We start from the raw sequence: 17,964 nt of genomic DNA on the forward strand, positions 1-17,964 counted from the left end.
ATTAGGCTTCAAGTTATGCAGCTGAAATCACGGGAAACACATTTCATCCGTGGTTGCGTCGCGAGAAATGGAAGTGCGCTTTGTGCACTATAATGTATAATCGGAGTATTTAGTAATTGGCACCGTCAGTATGGATCTTTGTAGTAGTTCCTCGACCGTCGCATTGTGCATCCTCGTTTCCATTTCCGCGTAACCCGGTTGCGTAGACGTAAAAACTACTGCGCCATGACGTCACGGATTTCGATAGTGTTTGCTCTAGCCTAGCTATCTGTCGATAAAGATCGACTGTATCGTATTTCAAACCAGCCAAAGACGGAACTTCGCATATTCAAAAACCTTTACTTATAGCTGTTGGCCCAAAGACCAAAAAAATATTACATGCAAGGAAATCCGTGACGTCACACTATGCGTATACGGACGCCGGTGGTGTAATTCTGGGAGTGGAAGTCTGTAGCCTTCATGCTCTTTTGTAACAGCCTCCTACCGAAAGATTGACGGACACAGAGTTTTGAAATAATACTTTATCAGTCTCAACTGGTTTAGTGTATGTAGTGTGATAGGTTGATAACTGTGCATGCGGTAGACGAAATTCAAGTGTCGCAAACAGGCAAACTTGACACTGGGCTAGTTGGTTGAACATAACTTTGAATAAATAAAGGACCTGACCGGAGCAAGTGGTTTCCTGTATTTGTGTACTTGCTCCATGTCTGATGCTTTCGTTATTTTTTGCGCACTAACTTTAGTCAAGGCAGGGAGACGCTCCAATGTGGGCGTATAGGTCTTTGAAAGCCTCTTTCAAGCGACCGAGTGTGAAACTGTCACTGCAGAGTTTGTCCAAACGTATAATCTCTCTATCTATCTATCTATCTATCTATCTATCTATCTATCTATCTATCTATCTATCTATCTATCTATCTATCTATCTATCTATCTATCTATCTATCTATCTATCTATCTATCTATCTATCTATCTATCTATCTATCTATCTACCTATCTCTATATATCTATCTATCGATCTATCTATCTGTCTGTCTATCTACCTGTCTGTCTGCCTGTCTGTCTGTCTGTCTGTCTGTCTATCTATCTATCTATCTATCTATCTATCTATCTATCTATCTATCTATCTATCTATCTATCTATCTATCTATCTATCTATCTATCTATCTATCTATCTATCTGTCTATCTAATCTAATCTCCTTTTTATTTTATGCCATTGTCTTGGTTATTCAGAGGGACCCCGAATCGCCTCATTTTAACGCGTAAACGCGATCGCTTCGACGTAATCGCGCAATTGCGTTCGCCGGCTGCTGCTGCAATGTTCCGACGAAACCGAGCAGTACGAGACGGCGCGCATATGTGCAGCCAACGCCGTAAACATAATTGATATAGCCTTAAACGATCCTTAAACGGTGCGCCCGGGGATGCGTGCCAACTTGGGTTCCGTGTGCGACCGATCTGGCGCGCGCATTGCACGCCTAATTCCATTGTAAGAAGACGCACACACACACACGCACGCGCGCTAGCGCTTCATCTAGCGCCCATAGCACCGCGGCTGTTTCTCTTAAGGCTAAACCCCATTAGCGCGATTTTGTGCGCGACAGCGACGAGCGACGGGTTCGCGCGACGGATCGGGCCGTCGCTTGAACAGATCGCTCGGTCTTGTCGCGCGATCGCTCGGTTTTGCAAATCTAGAATTCGTCGCTCGTCGCCCGGAAGTGCTATGAGCGACTAGCCAATAGCGCAAAGCCGGAACTGAATGTACATAACTCCAGTACTTCCGATGGTCGCACGGAACGAGCAAACGATCGAATCTTTATAGGTGCAAGGATAAGAACCTACTGCAAGACTTTCACAAATATTTTATGGTGCTTTTTACAGTAAAATACATCAACTTAAGTTAATAAAGCACGCGTCACGCTGGTTTCGGCGCCTATATTGCTGCCCTCATACCGGCAACAGTGGGGAGACGTCGCTTGAAGTCATCGCTCGCATGGGGTGCAACTTGTAGGCGACGAGCGAACGCGACAGCCATCTCCATCGCGTCGCTTGTCGCTGTCGCGTGCAAGATCGCTTGCATGGGGTTTATACTTTAGTCGACACTTCCTCGTCGCGACAGCGAACGCACGCGCGCGCACGCACGTGTTTTGCAGTTGCATCAGTTGTAAGCTTCCTCGTTTCTTTCTACGCATACGTTCGCGTTGGTAGATGCCCGCAGCGTACTTATATATATATATATATATATATATATATATATATATATATATATATATATATATATATATATATATATATATATATATATATATATATATATATATATATATATAAAGCAGGAGGGGGTTGTGTAGACTATCCGCTTAAGATCGTGTTGCGCTCCTATCGCAGAAATGGCGCCGGTCGGCGTAGATGATGAATTAGCTGAAGGAATTAACTAATCGAGTTCGTTATTACTCATAATATGGGCACCTTGCGCGGAAGCTGTCCACGGTATAACAGCGTGTGTCCGTTGCTTCACGGGTCGTCTTGAACGTTACGCGCCGTTGTATAGAGGCGCGGCCGAGGAATAATTGCGCTTCCCCGCCCCTGGCCCGTATTCACAGAGAAAGTGCTTGCGCCGGAACTGTTCGTGAGACCAGATGTGAACTCAGTGTCTTCTGTCGGACAGGCGTCTTCACGTAATTGGGCCGTCGCTGCAGAAGCAGCACTCCTGGAGCAGCACTCCTGGAGCGCTGCTCGATACGCGTGCACTCCGTTTCATCGAATGCGCTCACTGCGCGCGATTCGCGCCAAGCGCAGTATAGGTATGCCGAAAACGTGCTTCGCTTGCCGATTATATGCGCCGCTAATCGTTTGGTGTGATAATTCAGCTGAGATTATAGCGGTATACGCAATGTACGAGCGGTTCCCGTCGGCACTTTTCTCTGGTCTCTTTATTTTGAGTTATACGTTGTTTATCAGTCCAGCAGAGAGGTGTGTGTTGTTATCTTACGACTCACGTATGCACGCGCTTGTTATGCCGTCGGTTACGTCATGTTTGATCTATTAATTTTCTTTTAGTTTCCTCATTTGTGAATGTGCCGCCTCTGATTGTTCATTGTATGGGTGTCATTCGTGTAGTCGCTTAATATTGTTTAAGGTTTTACCCACGTCAGGCTGAACTCCATTTTCTTGTGAAGAAGCAGCAATACACGCCCTGTCGTACTCTCTCGCTTCTCGTTCCTGGCCAACCAGCGCGACCTGCAGCATTCGTTTCGCTGCGCGGTGCCATCGAGACTATTTCGCGCTTTGAGTCGATGAGGCAACGGTACGTCCCCTGTGTATGCCAGGGTTGCGGGTTAAGCGAGCCGCGTAATTATCTATCGCGATCGGCCCGATCAGCTATACAGCTGCCAGGTTACGCGACGATGCCTCGTCCGTGGCCCCCTGAACTTGGCAGCGCCAAAGGGTGGACGCCGTATTTACGCGGGTACTCGCTCTCTTCCATGCGTGTGTATGTGTGCGTCTCGTTGATGCTCGATTACGTTGCGGCATGCACGCGTGCATCGTTCATTCACACGCGCCCGCGCCAAGGCATTTCTTGGAAGCGATTAAATTGCCTTTGGAGGTACTCGCTCGCGGTCTGCCACGGGCTGGTTCTCTCCCGTGGGGCAGCCACGGAAGACAGAGAGAGAGGAGGCCGAAGGGAGCATGGAAAGCGGGTGGTCGAGGCCGTCGCGCGGGGCAGCAACGAGACAGATGGCGCCGGTTGCCACATCTCGCTGCGTCGCTATGATATCGGTCGATTCGTGCACTATTACCGTTGTGTTCGCGCTTATAGCCTTACACTTATGGGTCCTAATATATAGCCGCGATATTACAAACACACCAGAGCCCAAAGTGGTGGTTCGGCATGCCTGTGGCGTCCTTCTGCTGAGCACGAGGTCCCTGGTTCGATTCCCAGCCACGCGCAGCGGCCGCATTCCTCTGGGAACGCAGTGCAAGAATGCTAGGGTGCGCGTTAAAAAGGACACTGTATAGGATGGTCCTATGCGAAGGCTCCGTGTGTCTTGAGCTGTTTTGGAACGGGAAGTCCCACCTTAGCACATTGTATCTGTTAGAACTTAAGTATCACCTACGTCTGATTACATAGCGATGATTAACGCTCGTCGTCGTGGCTGCTCGCCTTATCTCCGTAGGGATCGAACGCGCTGGAGAGCGGCCTTGTAGCAGCACTCGATCTGCCTTGACTGACGCTCCACCCAGAGTGTGACCTTGCGACAAGGTTCTTTGCTCGATAAAACGGTGTGCACGTGTGTGCCTAGTGCACCTTCGTTGTGCAACGTGCTACGACTCTATCTTCAGGGAGAGAAAGTATTTTACATTGCTGGGACTCAGGGTAGCGTAACCGGCTGGCACCAATTGTTGCCACGCCGGCTACTTGGACCTTGACCGGCGTGGCGTTGTCGGCAGGCCACAGGCGTCCGGGAGACCATCGCGAACAAGGAGGGCGGCTAAACGATTTCTAGTGCGAAACTTGCACTGTTCATTTCATGGTAACAAAGTAGGAAAGAACGAAGAGAATCTACATTGCGGGGCCGCTTAAATAGGCCCGTTGCAATCGTCGGCGGGATTTTGCTCACGCCAACGTCACATGGTGTCTAACCGAGTCCGGTCGGTGATTAGCGGCTCCTCCCTCTCTTCTAGGTGATGTTGCACGCGCTATCCTCCGCTGGCGGCACACCGGGGGTCCCGTTTGCTTCGACGAAGGAGGGCCTCCTCTCGACTCGCACACTTCGCGGAAGGCGCCCCCCCCCCCCCCCCCCTGTCCCGCACGCAAACAGCCTGAGACACCCCTTGCTGATTGGGCGTGGTTTTTCGACAATCCTATTTGCACTGGGTGCTTCACGCCAATCGTCACTGTAGATAATCATATCTGCACTTGCTGCTTTACGCCAATCGTAGCAAGCGAAACGTCGGTCCCGTAACGGCAGAATCATGCGCACCACGAGTGTGTATAAATCACCACCAATGGTGCGCACTTTGAGCGAGAAGCCGTCTGCCTGTTGTCAAAAGCCTGGCCGCTGAACAGTCGCCCCTCTTCCTTCACTAAGCCGGTCATACTCGGTGTGCTTGCAGTGACTTCATAGATCTTAAAGTGTTTCTTTTTTTTTTTCCAATAAGCACATCGTTCGTTTGACCTTTCTTAATAGAAATTGGGAGAGAGCTAGGAAGAATTTATTGGAAGATTCGCGATTGGGACGATGAAAGTGCTGCGGTTATGACAGCTAGCTTGCGTGACGTAAGAGCGTTGCCTATATTTCTGATGTGAAAAACGTGCCACATTTATGAGCGTCCTGCCGTCCATTCGCTGTATAGACAGCAAAACCTTGGGCCAATAAGTGCGGCTTTCTTCTGAAGCCGCGCGGGACAATCACCTTCTCAACGATATACCAGAAGAGTTCTGACGTCAGTGCTGAGGGTTTCTTTGTGGTACTGGTATACGTGCCTTGCACAGCTTTTAAAGGGACACTAAAGGTTACCAGAAAGTCAAGTTAAAGTGGTAGAGCAATGTTCTAGAACGTCTAAGGCGTCAATATAATCGCCAACAGAGCTTTAGTAACCGAGAAATTGAGGTAAATGCATGACACGATTTGAGACCCCCCAGCGACATTCCGGTACTGGCCCGATGACGAAAGCACTCCTCATAATTTGTGTTACTAATACTCAACTACTCGTATTAAAAATATCATTTCATTCGATTATAAGACGGAGGAAAATGCTACTTGTCTACGTCTATTCGATTCTAAGAAAAAATAATATTTTGACGTTACCCTTCAGTAGTATGGGTAGTCGAAAGGTTTCGTTTTCGCTCGACTCTGCGCGCTCGACTCTGCGCCGCGCACCCTTTGGAGTTTCAGTAGTTTCGTTATCGCGTCGTGCTGTGCGGGTTCTGCTGGCTCGCGAAACTTTCATTTGGAACAAGCAGCGAGAATGCCACGTCCATGTGATATCGTGGGAAGCCCTCGTTGCTTTCCCGCTCCGGAGAGTCGGTGTCGAGGCCGCCGTCGTAGAACGCAACGACGCCGGCTGCGCGAGCCCTCAGCAGCAGGTCGCGCTCGTCAGTGCTCAAATCGCTGAAGTTGAGCCCAGCATCGCGAGCCAATCTGTCGTTGTCAGGGTCCATTGCGACGAACGTCGAAGTTTGCGTCATAGAATGAAGTACCAGCTTATGGTCGCGCGTTTCTCCTTCCGCTGGCCACCTCACTCCCGCTTTCGCTCTGCTGTCGGCTCTGTCTTGGCTCTTTTTCTTGCCGCGCGTTTGCGTTTTGCGCAGAAAAGACGTAGCGCCGTCTGCGGACGCCGTCCTACTCACCGATGGCGCAACGTCACTATGAGACCATGATGTCAGTACTCCTCGATCGGAGGGCGGGCGATTTGAACTGCGCTAGAGGTACGCGGACGCTTCAGAACGCATTTTCTCTTAAAGTAAGTCTCTCCTTGGCACGAAACAAGCGTTTCGAAGTTTCTGGGATGGTATTTCAACAGTGCACGTTGACTTAATAGTAACCTTTAGTGTCCCTTTAACAGCGTTAGTTTTTGTGGATCTGTGTGTGTCCTTTAATAATTATTACGGATGTATGCGTTGAACCTTTAACGCAGCATGCGATAACAAGCCTGCCAAAGTCATAGACGGCTGCGTGGCCGCATTGCCCTGCCGCGTATAAGCCGTCCCTGCACGCGATATAGTGCCGATAAACGCCACTACCAGTGCGCGCGTTTGTGCAAACGACTACACGAGCTCGTTGGCCGCTTGCCAGCCGAACTTTCTCTCGGATCGCGGCCGCAAGGAAGCGGTCGCGCTACGCGTAAATTCGATCACTCGGTTATTTGTTACCTCCTCGTTCATTTTTTTTTATTGTTATTTCTCCGCGACGCCTCATGCGTAATCTTATAGCACGCGCCACTGCTAGTTCTCCGTTTCGATTGATCAGCGGCAAGTGTATACTGGTCGCGCGCTCCCTCCCGAATATTGCGAGGCCATCGGAGGTCGAGACACGCACAACCCGCGCTCGTGTTTGTGTAAACAGGCGGCAGCGCGATTCCTGCCCCGAGCCGGTCGTAATACATTGGAGCGTGTCCTCGCGTCGCGCTGGTTTGCCCTGATTAATAATAAGGCGTCGTGCATTCGCCGTGTGTGCATGTACCCTGTTGATGCGGAAGTGCTCGCATAGATGCTATCTATGCGTATGTAGTATCTCGGCGCAGACACGCTCGGGGCGGCCGTGCTTGTGCGTTGCCGTATCGATGCGTATCTCTGTCCTTCAGCACGTGGCGACCTTACGTAGGTGCGCATGGCGTTATTTTAGAGCTCAACTCTTAGGCGCCCGTTCCTGCGTTAATCGTAGGCGTCCTCGGCTTAACCGAGTGAACGAGCACATCGAAAGATGGAAGAGTGAACGCGGAGCATGAAAAACTGCGATATAGAAGAGAGCGCGAGGAGAGAAAGTGGAGGAGGAAGGTGCAGCGGAACCATGAGGCGGAAAGCGGAGGTGGAGTGCATTACGAAGGTGCGAGAAGAAAAGCGTAGTGCTGCACAAGACGCACTCCGCCGCGACGACCGGAACGAGATGGCGCCATGCAGAGTAGCGCGCCGTCGTCTGTTCACCGATGGCATGCGGCGAGCGCTTGCACAGATACGTTCACAGATATATGGAAACAAAGCGCTGCGTGAGCAGAAGTCTGTCTGCGGCGGCTGCTGTGAACCGCGCCCACGCGTCATCCACGCGCTGCCTATCGCGATCTCCCGATTAGCGAGGCACTCGCGCCACACTTCGCTCTGTTATTGAATTGAATTTTATTCCGCAACAAGAAAAAGTTACGAGGAGGACAGGTAAAAGCTGTAAGAACAGCTTGGAGCCCTGACCCCCTAGCACACGGGGAAGCATAAAAGCGTGCGGCTAAGGGAGTACGACCTACTAAGAGGAAACACTTACAGGAGTTATAAAACGTCACTTGAAAAGTTGGTTAAGCTAGACATGCTGAACCCCAACCTTGTCATCCAGGAACAAAACTGGCTCCGGTTTGTATGTAGGTCGCGTTTATACAGTGAAGCGTTCTTTATGGCATTCGAATGTGTAGACGACGCCGTGTTCTGTGGAGCCGCGTGGGTATTAGTGCGATTAGCATTCTTAGCCAATGCTTCCCGCATTATACAGAATGTAAATGGAAGTGTCGCCAGCAGTGCGGTGTGTGGCTACATTATCTGAAGGCTAATCGCATTAACGTTGACGCTCATGCTGAGATCGGTTCTGTCAGAATTTCTATCTTTTCCTTTCTTTTTTTGGTTTCAGAACCGAACACGATGTTACTTTCTCGGATTTATTTGTAATTGCGCTGCCATGGTCACCGGCTTACCGCTTGGCAGGAATGTAACTCCTATTTGTTTTAAGTTTACTTGTCATTCGTCCCCGGGCCCCCTTATACGTATAGTGTAGAAAAGCTTGGAGGACGCTTAAGCTTCGCCTTTAAGAGTGGAACGCGATAGCAGATACCTGACTGGGCTTCTCACGCTTCCCGGCAGCTTATGTAACCGTAATGTTTACGGGGAAACGCTGGCAGCGTACGATATATGCACAAAGGCGAGCTTTCTGGTAGAAACGTGGAATCTTGGGTGGAACACGAACACTTTGAGCTGTATATGTATATACGTCGAGTCGAACTTCACGAATCAGTCGCCTCTTCTCGATCTCTCGAGAACGATAACTTGTCGTGTACTACGCGTGTGCCGTGCCTCGGCGCGTTGCCACGTGGAAGTCGCAACTGCCCCTGTTGGTCGTCGTCGGCAGCGGTGCGTACACAGCATGGGCGCGTGCCAGCTGTCCGCGTATATAATGCAAAGCGCATTCTTGCGCGTCACGCGACAACTGCGGCGTGCGCCTGTAGCCCATATATGGCCACCGCCGGCCCGTTGCACGTCATGAGGTCCGTGCGCGCGAGAGCCGTGCGATTCAGCTTCCTCCTCCTCGTCTTGTTTATACAATGCTTGTTCGTCCGCGCGTTCTTTCTTCCTTTAATTTTTTGTCGACCGCCAATGTGGAGGGATTGCCGCGTATATACTCGGTCGGAGCACGAACCGAGTGACTTTCCTTCTTCGAGCAGCGATCATCCGTCCGTCCATGCGCGAAATGCAGCACGCCCGTGGTTCTGTGCGCAGGATGCCGTGCCTTATGCAACTATTTGCTACGGTGTCCGTGCGCGCGTGCGACTAATCTAAAATCTCGCGAACGTTGACAGTGACGTCGGTATATATTGATCGATTCGCGAGGCTTCGACGCCCGAGCTTGTAAGCGACGTGGAAGGGAACGAATTTCGACCTCCTGGCGTACATTAACGCGCGTATCTGAGTATACGCGAGCGTCTAATCGTGCAGTCCGCCACGTCGAAATGTGGCCTCTGCGGCTTGGTGATCGAAGCCGCGACCGTTTGCGGTCGGTATAGCGCAACGCCGTAGCCATTGAGCCGCTGTGGATGGCAAAGTGTAGTTACTCGTAGTCGCGGGCTGACGTCATAGAGCCGCCGAAGGAACGGACACGAAGATGAAATAATTGCTGGAGGTTTTGCACCCCTCATAGTTTCCGCAGCGGCAAAGCGCGACCCGATCGGCACTATAGAAAAAAAAAAAAACAATGAATTAAGGATTGCTGGAAGCCTGCCAGACATTGCGGTTCGTACACCCACCCCGCACTCCATCCCTGGCACTGAATGAAAAATGTCGCGGATATGTAGCTATAAACCAAGGGCGTACGTAACACGCATCGAACTCATTCAAGTTCGAGGCTAAGAGAACATGGCCATTCAAAATTGTATCAATGCGACCGTTTCATCTCCGCTAAAGATGTAATATAATAATAATAATACATTGGCGGATCCCACGCACTGTGGCAATCGATGTAAGCGAAGCTTTGTATGTTGTGTGCTTTGTTGGCGTGGCAGAATTGTTCAACGTTAATTGAGTTATGTGGCTTTACGCAATTCCTTAAAATTATATAATTATATGTATACATTGTATACGTGCATTCGCGGTCTGCTCCCCGTTTCGCTGCGTACCGAGGACGCTCCAGCTGTTGAGCGCCACGCTTCTTTCGGGCCTGGGTGCCCTCGACGCAGAGCGCACGCTTTGTAGTCATTTTGCTGGTGCGTGTTTACGTGCTCCTTCTGCATGCGTGGCTAGCACGGCGTTGAGACGCCAGCAGCGAGCGCCCTCGCCAGGCTGTGGACGACTGTAGTGTTCACACTATCACAGCCCATCACGCGACCTCCACAGCCCAGCACCTGCATTTTCGTCGCTTAGGAAAGCAGGCACAGCGCGTGCCATACGCGCAAACCGTGAAACGCTGCCGCGGCGGCGCCGGCCGTGATGGATGTTATGAGCGTCCCCTTTGGAACGGGGCGGTGGGTTGCGCCACCAAGCTCTTGCTATTATACTGCCTAATGACCTACCTAGGTTAAACAATGAAAAAAGAAAAATACACTATGAACTACCACGCCCAAAATTCTCTGATCCCCTATTGCGGACTGTGCTTTTGTACGTCTCCGTCTTTTGTCGTTTCCCTACTTTTCTTCCACCAATCCTCCAATCGCCTCTTACTAATGCCTATTGCGGACATGTTTGCTTTACCATTGCTCCCGCTGAACCCAAGGGCTTCAAGGAGACCAGTGGTGCCTAAATCGACCGCTGGGTAGACGTCTTCACGTTCTAATAAAACATGCTCCGTCGTTTCCCTAGCTTTACCGCAGCAAGCACATGCTTCTTCTTCCTTCTTATATCTCGCTTTATAGGTGCGTGTTCTAAGGCATCCCGATCTCGCTTCGAAAAGTAATGAGCTTCCCTTTGAGTTATCATAAATTGTTTCTTTCCTGATTGCTTTTTTTTTTCCTCTTAAGTAGTTACTCGTGGCAGGTTTCCTTTCCATTGCCGCCACCCATGAGATTATTTCAGCCTCTCTGACTTTCCGCTTGACCTTCTTTGTTGCTGTGTTGCCCGCCCTACAGGCCGCATATTTGCTGATAAGCTTCCTAGTTCTTTTCCTCCACTGTTAATCAGTGTGGATGCGTGGAGGCGAGCGCCATCTGGTGGTGTTGCACGAAACACCAGCGGCGCTCGCGAGCAAGACCACAGCAGCAGCGGCGCCCGGAGAATCGGGAGAGGAGGCAAAGAAAGCTTCGCTTTGATAATAATAAAACAGTAAACGCTTAATGAACATTAAGGAAGAATGTAAGGTTTAGCTGTGTTAGTAAATTACAAAAAAAGGTCAGTTTTTACCGTGTGAGAGCAGGCTTGGTTAAACCCGAAAATACGTTTAAACCGAAAGATGGGTGGCGGCACCGCCCGGAGCTTCCCGCACCAGCTTGTCGTGACATCATGCATTTGACAGCAAAGGGCTATATATACTTGCATTCTGAAGAAGCCAAAGGCTCAACCTATAGGAAGTTTTGAAAGCTTTTCTTGCGCCGAGATGGCCAAAATAGCAGAAAGCACTGTGCGAAATCTGTGACGTCACACGCGTTCCCGCGCGAAATAAAAAGAAATGTGTGTGGCGAAGCGGGGGGGGGGGGGGGGGAGCAGCGTTGCTTATATTTTCTCCACTATAATAAGGAACCCCATTTCACCAAATGAATGAAAAAGAAAAAAAAAGAGTTTTAAAAGAGTCGTCCATCGCTCTAAACTGATTTAGTGCTGGCTGCACCTACTTGCGTTCAAAGTGGAACGCAACGTACACTATGTAGCATGCAGCTGGACTTGCATGTATACACCGCGACTTCCATGCCGCCTCTCCTCCGTGCATGAGCGCAGCGGGAAGGCGCTCGCATTTCCTCGTGGCCTGACCCCTGTTTCGAACGGCACGCGCCGACGTGAGACCGAGAAGCCGTGCGTACGTCAGAGCGCGCGAGCGGCAGCGCTTGCTTGCGTTCCGCCTATGCGGTGCAGCCATTGTCGATTGGTCGGAGAGAAAGGAAAGAAGGAACGCCTGTGTGCACCCGCGAGCAGTTCGAGAGGGAAAGGCGAATGTGTTTTCGATCACCGGTTACCTGGGGCGTAATGATTTGAATCTTGCGCGCGGGGGGGGGGGGGGGGGGGGGGGTGTATGCACGAAGTATATGTATATATATAGTTAAATACTTTATATTGTGGATTACCTTTCTACTCAGTGTAGAGCTTTATTGGCTTTGGCCTCTCGAATGCATGCTCCGGTGTCTCCTTGTCGAAAGCGACCGCCCCGGCAAGGCCGCCGTTCGATATCCCGGGACCGCCAGACGAATTTTTCTCCAACAGCCGAGCTCTCATTCTGAGAAATCCGTATGCGGGTTTTTCGTTTGTAGCTTTGTGCTGCTCTCGTGCGAATGACGAGATCCCGAGGGTGCAGTCGTCGTCAAAAAGAGTTTCGGCCACTCGATCGTAGTAGAATTCTCCTTGATGCAAAGTATGCTTTTTTTTTTTCTTTTCGTAGCGCTACCTCAGAGCCTTTTTCAAACGGAACTTCCGTCTAATCAAACTCGTCCGACAAAGCATATTAAAGAGTCATCCGGGCATCCCCACTTGGCACCTACAACGTTTTCCCTTTTGTCTGTGTGCACGCGCACTTCTTTTGGACACGCATCTTTCCCTCACGCGTGTACACTCATGAGGGAAGCTGTGCGATCGACACTTCTGCAAGAATGACGGAGGGCGTGTCGCCGCTTGTCCGGGGACTTGTTTGTCGTCGTCTTGGTTCGCGCTGACGCGGTCTCTAGCGCCGAGCTTTCCCAACACCGCCTTCGGTGTTGATCGCGTCAGCGTTGTTAATGGCCTCGATCGCATTCGCGCGCCATCGTTTCGGCTGCGGAGAGGCGCCGAGCTATAGGTTTGTTTCGTTTCTTCCCGATTTGCGTCACATTGGGCGGCGTCTCTGATGCACTTTACGCGAACCTGCGCGCATTCGTGGTGAAAGGTGTATAGGAGAGCGAAGAGAGACAGTCTAGATATTTGGACGGGGCTCCAACACCTCCACGGCTTTAATGCGTGCGTGCGTCGATGTCGTGTTCGCCGTCGCAGATTTGTCCTTCCTTGAAAAAGTCTGTGGAATCAGTTTTGCACGAACAAGCCATCCGGAACTTACGGCAATGGGGAAAAAATAATCATTATGAAACGCGTTAAAACGATTGAGTGCCATTAAGTGCCTGCCGTGCCGCGCACGTCGGTATAGAGACCCTTGTAGAACTGAAGCCATTTCTTGGCGGTGCCATTTTGTCGTTTCCCCTCGGGTGAGTGTAGGTATAGGTTTCCCGGGCAATTAGCGGTTACTGGCCCCTTGCCACGTATACCTCACCACCTTCGCTATAGGTGACCGCCGACCAAGGTGTGTGCAGTAGACGTACAGAGATCACCGTTCGGGGACCATATAGAAGACGGCGTTTTTTTTCTATTTTTTAATTCTTAGTGCGATTTGTCCCTCTTCCTTACCAGTTGCCGGAGAAACCCGCACGCGCTATGCGGAAGTTTCGAGGTGCAAAGTTGCGCGTGACTGCTCGGGCGCGGTAAACATCATTACGTAAGGCTAATAACGGCGGTGGCTGCGTAAGTTCCAGGAAGTAAAACAACGACAAAAAAAAAGGAATGCAGCAGATCGAACGAGTTGGAAGCTACGATACCGCGAAGCTTTGTGCGAGCGCGTACAGGCTCGAAGCAGGAGTTTGTGTTTATCGAATGTCCGCACAAACGGACACGGAAGGCATTATTCAGGCATTGCAGAGAAGCTAATCGGCCTCTCTGCAAGAGAGGCTAATAGGCCGAGCGCTATCTGGTGGTGCTGCGAGGAACCCAGCGGCGCGCGTTCTCCGCTGTGATTGGTTGGCCTATATTCGCCAAGAGAACAGCCAGGCGGCAGCACCCGCTGTCGCGAAACGCGGCGAGATTCGCAGAGAAAACCTTCGCGTTTAAAGAAGGCACCATCGGAGGCGTGATGCTGAAGCCGTCAAAATCATGTCGCGCCATTGAAGATGGAAGTATCGTCAGTAGAGAGGAAATAAACGTCGTTAACGCGCAGTTCGATGCCTTATCCTTTTATCAGCGAGCATTGAGCGAGATATCGAAGTCGATAGAATTCAAAGCTTGTAGAAGGTTATGGTCTATTACGCAAGATTGTATACTTGAGGACATGACAGGAAGTCAGCCGTCTTCGGGTGTTCGTTGGGCGCAGGCGGTGGCACAGGTATACAATGTCGAATGGCACGAGGCACCATCACGGGCCCTAGCTCGCCCTTTTGCGTGGCGCTCACGGAAGGAGCGCTGTTGTGTGCAGAAGCCTCGGTTGTCAGCTGTTGACAATTGACGCGGCTGCAGTTGACGCGGCTGCAGTCGTGGACGCCACCTACGGAAAAAAAAAAGAGAGAAAAGAAAAAGAAAGGTAGAACAGCGCGGTCCTCCTCCCACACGCTGCACTGTGGAAGCATGATTTTTTGTGCGCGTGAGCATTATGGCGACGGTTTGCCTCACGTGCTTTTTGTCGAACGACAGGTACACGCCGTGATCTGGATCAAACAAGACCAATTATTTGCACCATTCAAGCGTCTCGAAAGTGCAGCTAGCCCTGCATCGTTACGTTAATGGCGCGAAGCAAGTAGTGAAAAAAATGAAGAATAAACAAAAAAAAGTATTTGTGCGAAGGAAATGCGCACGTGTCTAGCGTTCTTTAGTTCTTCTTTTCTTTTTCTTTCTTTCGTTCTTCCTTTCTTTTTGTCTGCGTTATATCAGCACTTTTTGAATGGATCTAAGGCCAAATTTGTTATACAGTAATTTTCCACTTTGAGCATACTTTAGCATCGTCTTGTTGTGCTTTTTTTTTTTTTTAGGCAATGAACTAATTCCAGTTGTGGCTTAAACGAAGCCGAGCATGAACACTTATGGTAATATAATAGTTGAAAATAATATCTGTTAATTCAGCAGGAGGTTATCATTCGCTCTCAGGAGTCCGCAGCGGCTGCGGGTATTTGTTGACCTTAAGTGCGTTCTGTGGAATTTACATTCCTCACTCTGAATGCCGCAGGGCTGCGATTTAATATCACTCCGGGTTGCGTTTAATTTTGCGACATTTATGTGTCAAGACAAAATGAACTTATCGTTCACCCTGTTTTACTCAACATGGTGCGAGATGCCAGGGCATCTCGCACCGCGTGCGTGTAGCTAGCTTGATAGTTCAGAGTCGTGCGGTCTACAGCGTCGCTGCCGATTATATATAATACGTGCCGGGCGCTTTGTGCTCGGCGGGTCCGCGGTGCTTGTAAAATCGCGAAGCCCTACGTAATCTCGCCCACGTTTCAGGCGCCCTGCCCTCGACCGCTTGGCGAGCTATCCCGTAGTGGGGAATGAAGAAGAGGGGGGAGAACTGTTACTTAATACACACATAACAGAATCGTTGACCGCAAATACATTAGTAATCCTCCGTAGGGTATAAAAGCCGGTCTGGGGTCGGCCGCGCATTTACTGTGTACGTGTCTTCACAATTACCCGGACCATGCACGACGGGTACATACTTTATCGGCTCGTCGACTCCGCTTGCCGAAAAGAAAGCGGCTCCTCTAAGGATCGAGGTTAGTTCGCAACTGATACTGTTGGTATGTTAGGCTTTACTTCTTTGACGGCTGAGGGTGGGATGTGCCGTATATCTGCGGAGACGGTCATGACTTTACGCAGTGCCCGCGCACTGACACGGCGTCGGTTCGATGACCCGCGCCCTGGTGTACATTCTTACCTCGCACGGCGATCTACAGGGTGCGCCGTGCCGATAAGAATCGCATACCTTGTCGTCAATATTTTCCTGGTCCGATCTAGTATACGAAGTAGACATTAGCGCAGTAGGCACTGACGACGGCGGTTATCCGCTTCACGGCAGTGTGCTATAGATGGAGTTGACTGCAGAGCTATACATGACGTCGTTGCAGGTTTCTTTCTTAGCTTTGTATACTTCGTTACGCGGGCTGTATTGCGGCTCAAAATGGACTTCTTTCTTTATCTCGGTCCTTCGCGTACACAAGCACACTGTGTGCGTCGCGACAAGTCGACGACGTGTTGACGTGTTCGGGAGCGTCACGCCCTGCAAGCAACCTGACCGAAACGCGACGTGCCGTGAAGCATCTGCGGGTTTCAGCTTCTATGTAGGAGAGGCCTGTCGCTCTGCACGTATACAATGCGCGAAAAAAAAAAAAGAACCTTCTCGGGTTACGTGAACACTCCCAGCTGCGCTTTGTTAAAGTCCCTCGAGGGACCTTACGCTTTGTTTGCTCCCCGCGCCCTCTAGCGATGACTCTATAGGGGCTTTGGACTTTCTGCTACAATTCTCTTTATTATTATTATGATTAGCAGTAGTAGTAGTAGTAGTAGTAGTAGTAGTAGTAGTAGTAGTAGTAGTAGTAGTAGTAGTAGTGGTAGTGCTCATTGCTCCCTCCTAGTAAGTGAGGCTATGGTGCGATCGAGGGCGCGAGATCGAATCCCCGCAGCGGTGGCCGCATTTCGATGGGAGCGAAATGCAAGAACGTCCGTGTATACCGCGCATTCGGCGCACGTTAAGGAACCCCAGGTCGTCTAAATTAAATCCGAATTCCCCCCCCCCCCCCCCCCCCCCCCCCGGCGAGCCTCATAATGAGATCGTGTTTTTGGATCGTAAAGAACCGCAGCGTCGTGTTATTGTTTTTTTTTGTTTGTTTGTTTGTTTCTTTTCCATTAAGGTGAGGCTATTTGGCCGCGAAACTCGGACATTGACCCTCTGTTCTTAAAACTATTCTGTGATTGTGTGACCTGCGGCGCCATAACGTAAAACTATTCCAAACTTTTCTATTCCAATTCTGCAATCAGCCCTCCGCGATTCGTCAAAAACTTTTTTTTGGACCACCCCCACTTCGCCTGTCTGTCACGCGACATCACGGAAACCGCAATAGCTCCCCGTCTGATATGATGTGCACACACTGATTATGCATGATTTGACCGAACGAAAGAAGAATTGTTATTTCTGATTCGACGCCTTTTCGCCATTAACCCTCGGCTATTGGTCAAAAGTTTTCGGGCTGCACCCACTTCACCTGCCTCTCACGCGACGTCACGGAACCGCAAAAACGCACCGTGTCAGAGTGACGTGTACGCGTTAAGGGAACGTTAATATGCCGAACAAAACTGAATTTTCTTCTGAACAGCCGCAGGCTGCCCCGTTCCGAAAGGAATAAAAGATGGCGGCCGCCGATCACTCAGGCACTGGCTACTCGCGCCTGCCGGAGAGCATGGGTTTATTTGCGTGTAATAAATCTTTTTGCATGGCCGTGTAACGTTTTCGAGCCATTTCGGCACGTTTACGACCTCGTTCTGCGAACTGTTCTTTGCTGAGGATCCGTTTTAGCGGCATTCTTATGCTTCCGTTGCATGCCGCCGCGATTTTCGACAAGCCACCTCAAGCTAAGTAAGGGAAAGCGGGCCAGTAGCAGACGCCGGCACCACCCTCTTCATCCAGTTACCGATTTTCAGTGCAGTGGCTCGGCCCCATCGAATCCCTCTCCCCTTGAGCGTGCTCCTCGCCTCTTGTCAGCCAATTAGATAGGACAAGCCGCTCAATGTAGGCAATGTTATTCGTTTTTCAAGCAAGCAAAATTGACCTCCTATGAACGAGGAGAGCATTTGATTTGTCTGTTCAGACAACTCTGCAAGTGACCGCCCGATGCTTGCGTTGGCGGCTACGCAAATTTGACGTCAGGAGATTGGAATAAAAACATATTGGAATAGTTTTACGTGATAGGGCCCCTGCATACGACAATTCACAGGCATCGGATACCGGGAAGACTTGCCTGTCCGCGACAACTCTGGTATATGTATATATATATATATACACACAGACTGTGCACCATCCTGAACCATATGGCACGCCGCGATGGTTCGATCATGTTGTTCTGGTGTTCTGTATAT

At 50.3% G+C, this 17,964-nt stretch overlaps 1 protein-coding gene and 1 long non-coding RNA gene across 9 annotated transcripts in view; one reads left to right on the forward strand and one right to left on the reverse strand.

Moving 5' to 3' along the window:
* LOC129387528 (uncharacterized) overlaps positions 1–10,647 on the reverse strand; it is a 179,468-nt gene extending 168,821 nt beyond the window's left edge. Inside the window, exon 1 of the long non-coding RNA XR_008614689.2 lies at positions 10,558–10,647. This is a non-coding gene — a long non-coding RNA (uncharacterized lncRNA). The remainder of the gene's footprint in view (positions 1–10,557) is intronic.
* The window catches only part of LOC126541179 (uncharacterized), a 283,735-nt gene that overhangs the window by 46,541 nt on the left and 219,230 nt on the right, over positions 1–17,964 (forward strand). The gene's annotated exons all lie outside the window — the stretch shown is intronic.

Source organism: Dermacentor andersoni, chromosome 2 (assembly GCF_023375885.2).
Source record: "Dermacentor andersoni chromosome 2, qqDerAnde1_hic_scaffold, whole genome shotgun sequence".
NCBI lineage: Eukaryota > Metazoa > Arthropoda > Arachnida > Ixodida > Ixodidae > Dermacentor > Dermacentor andersoni.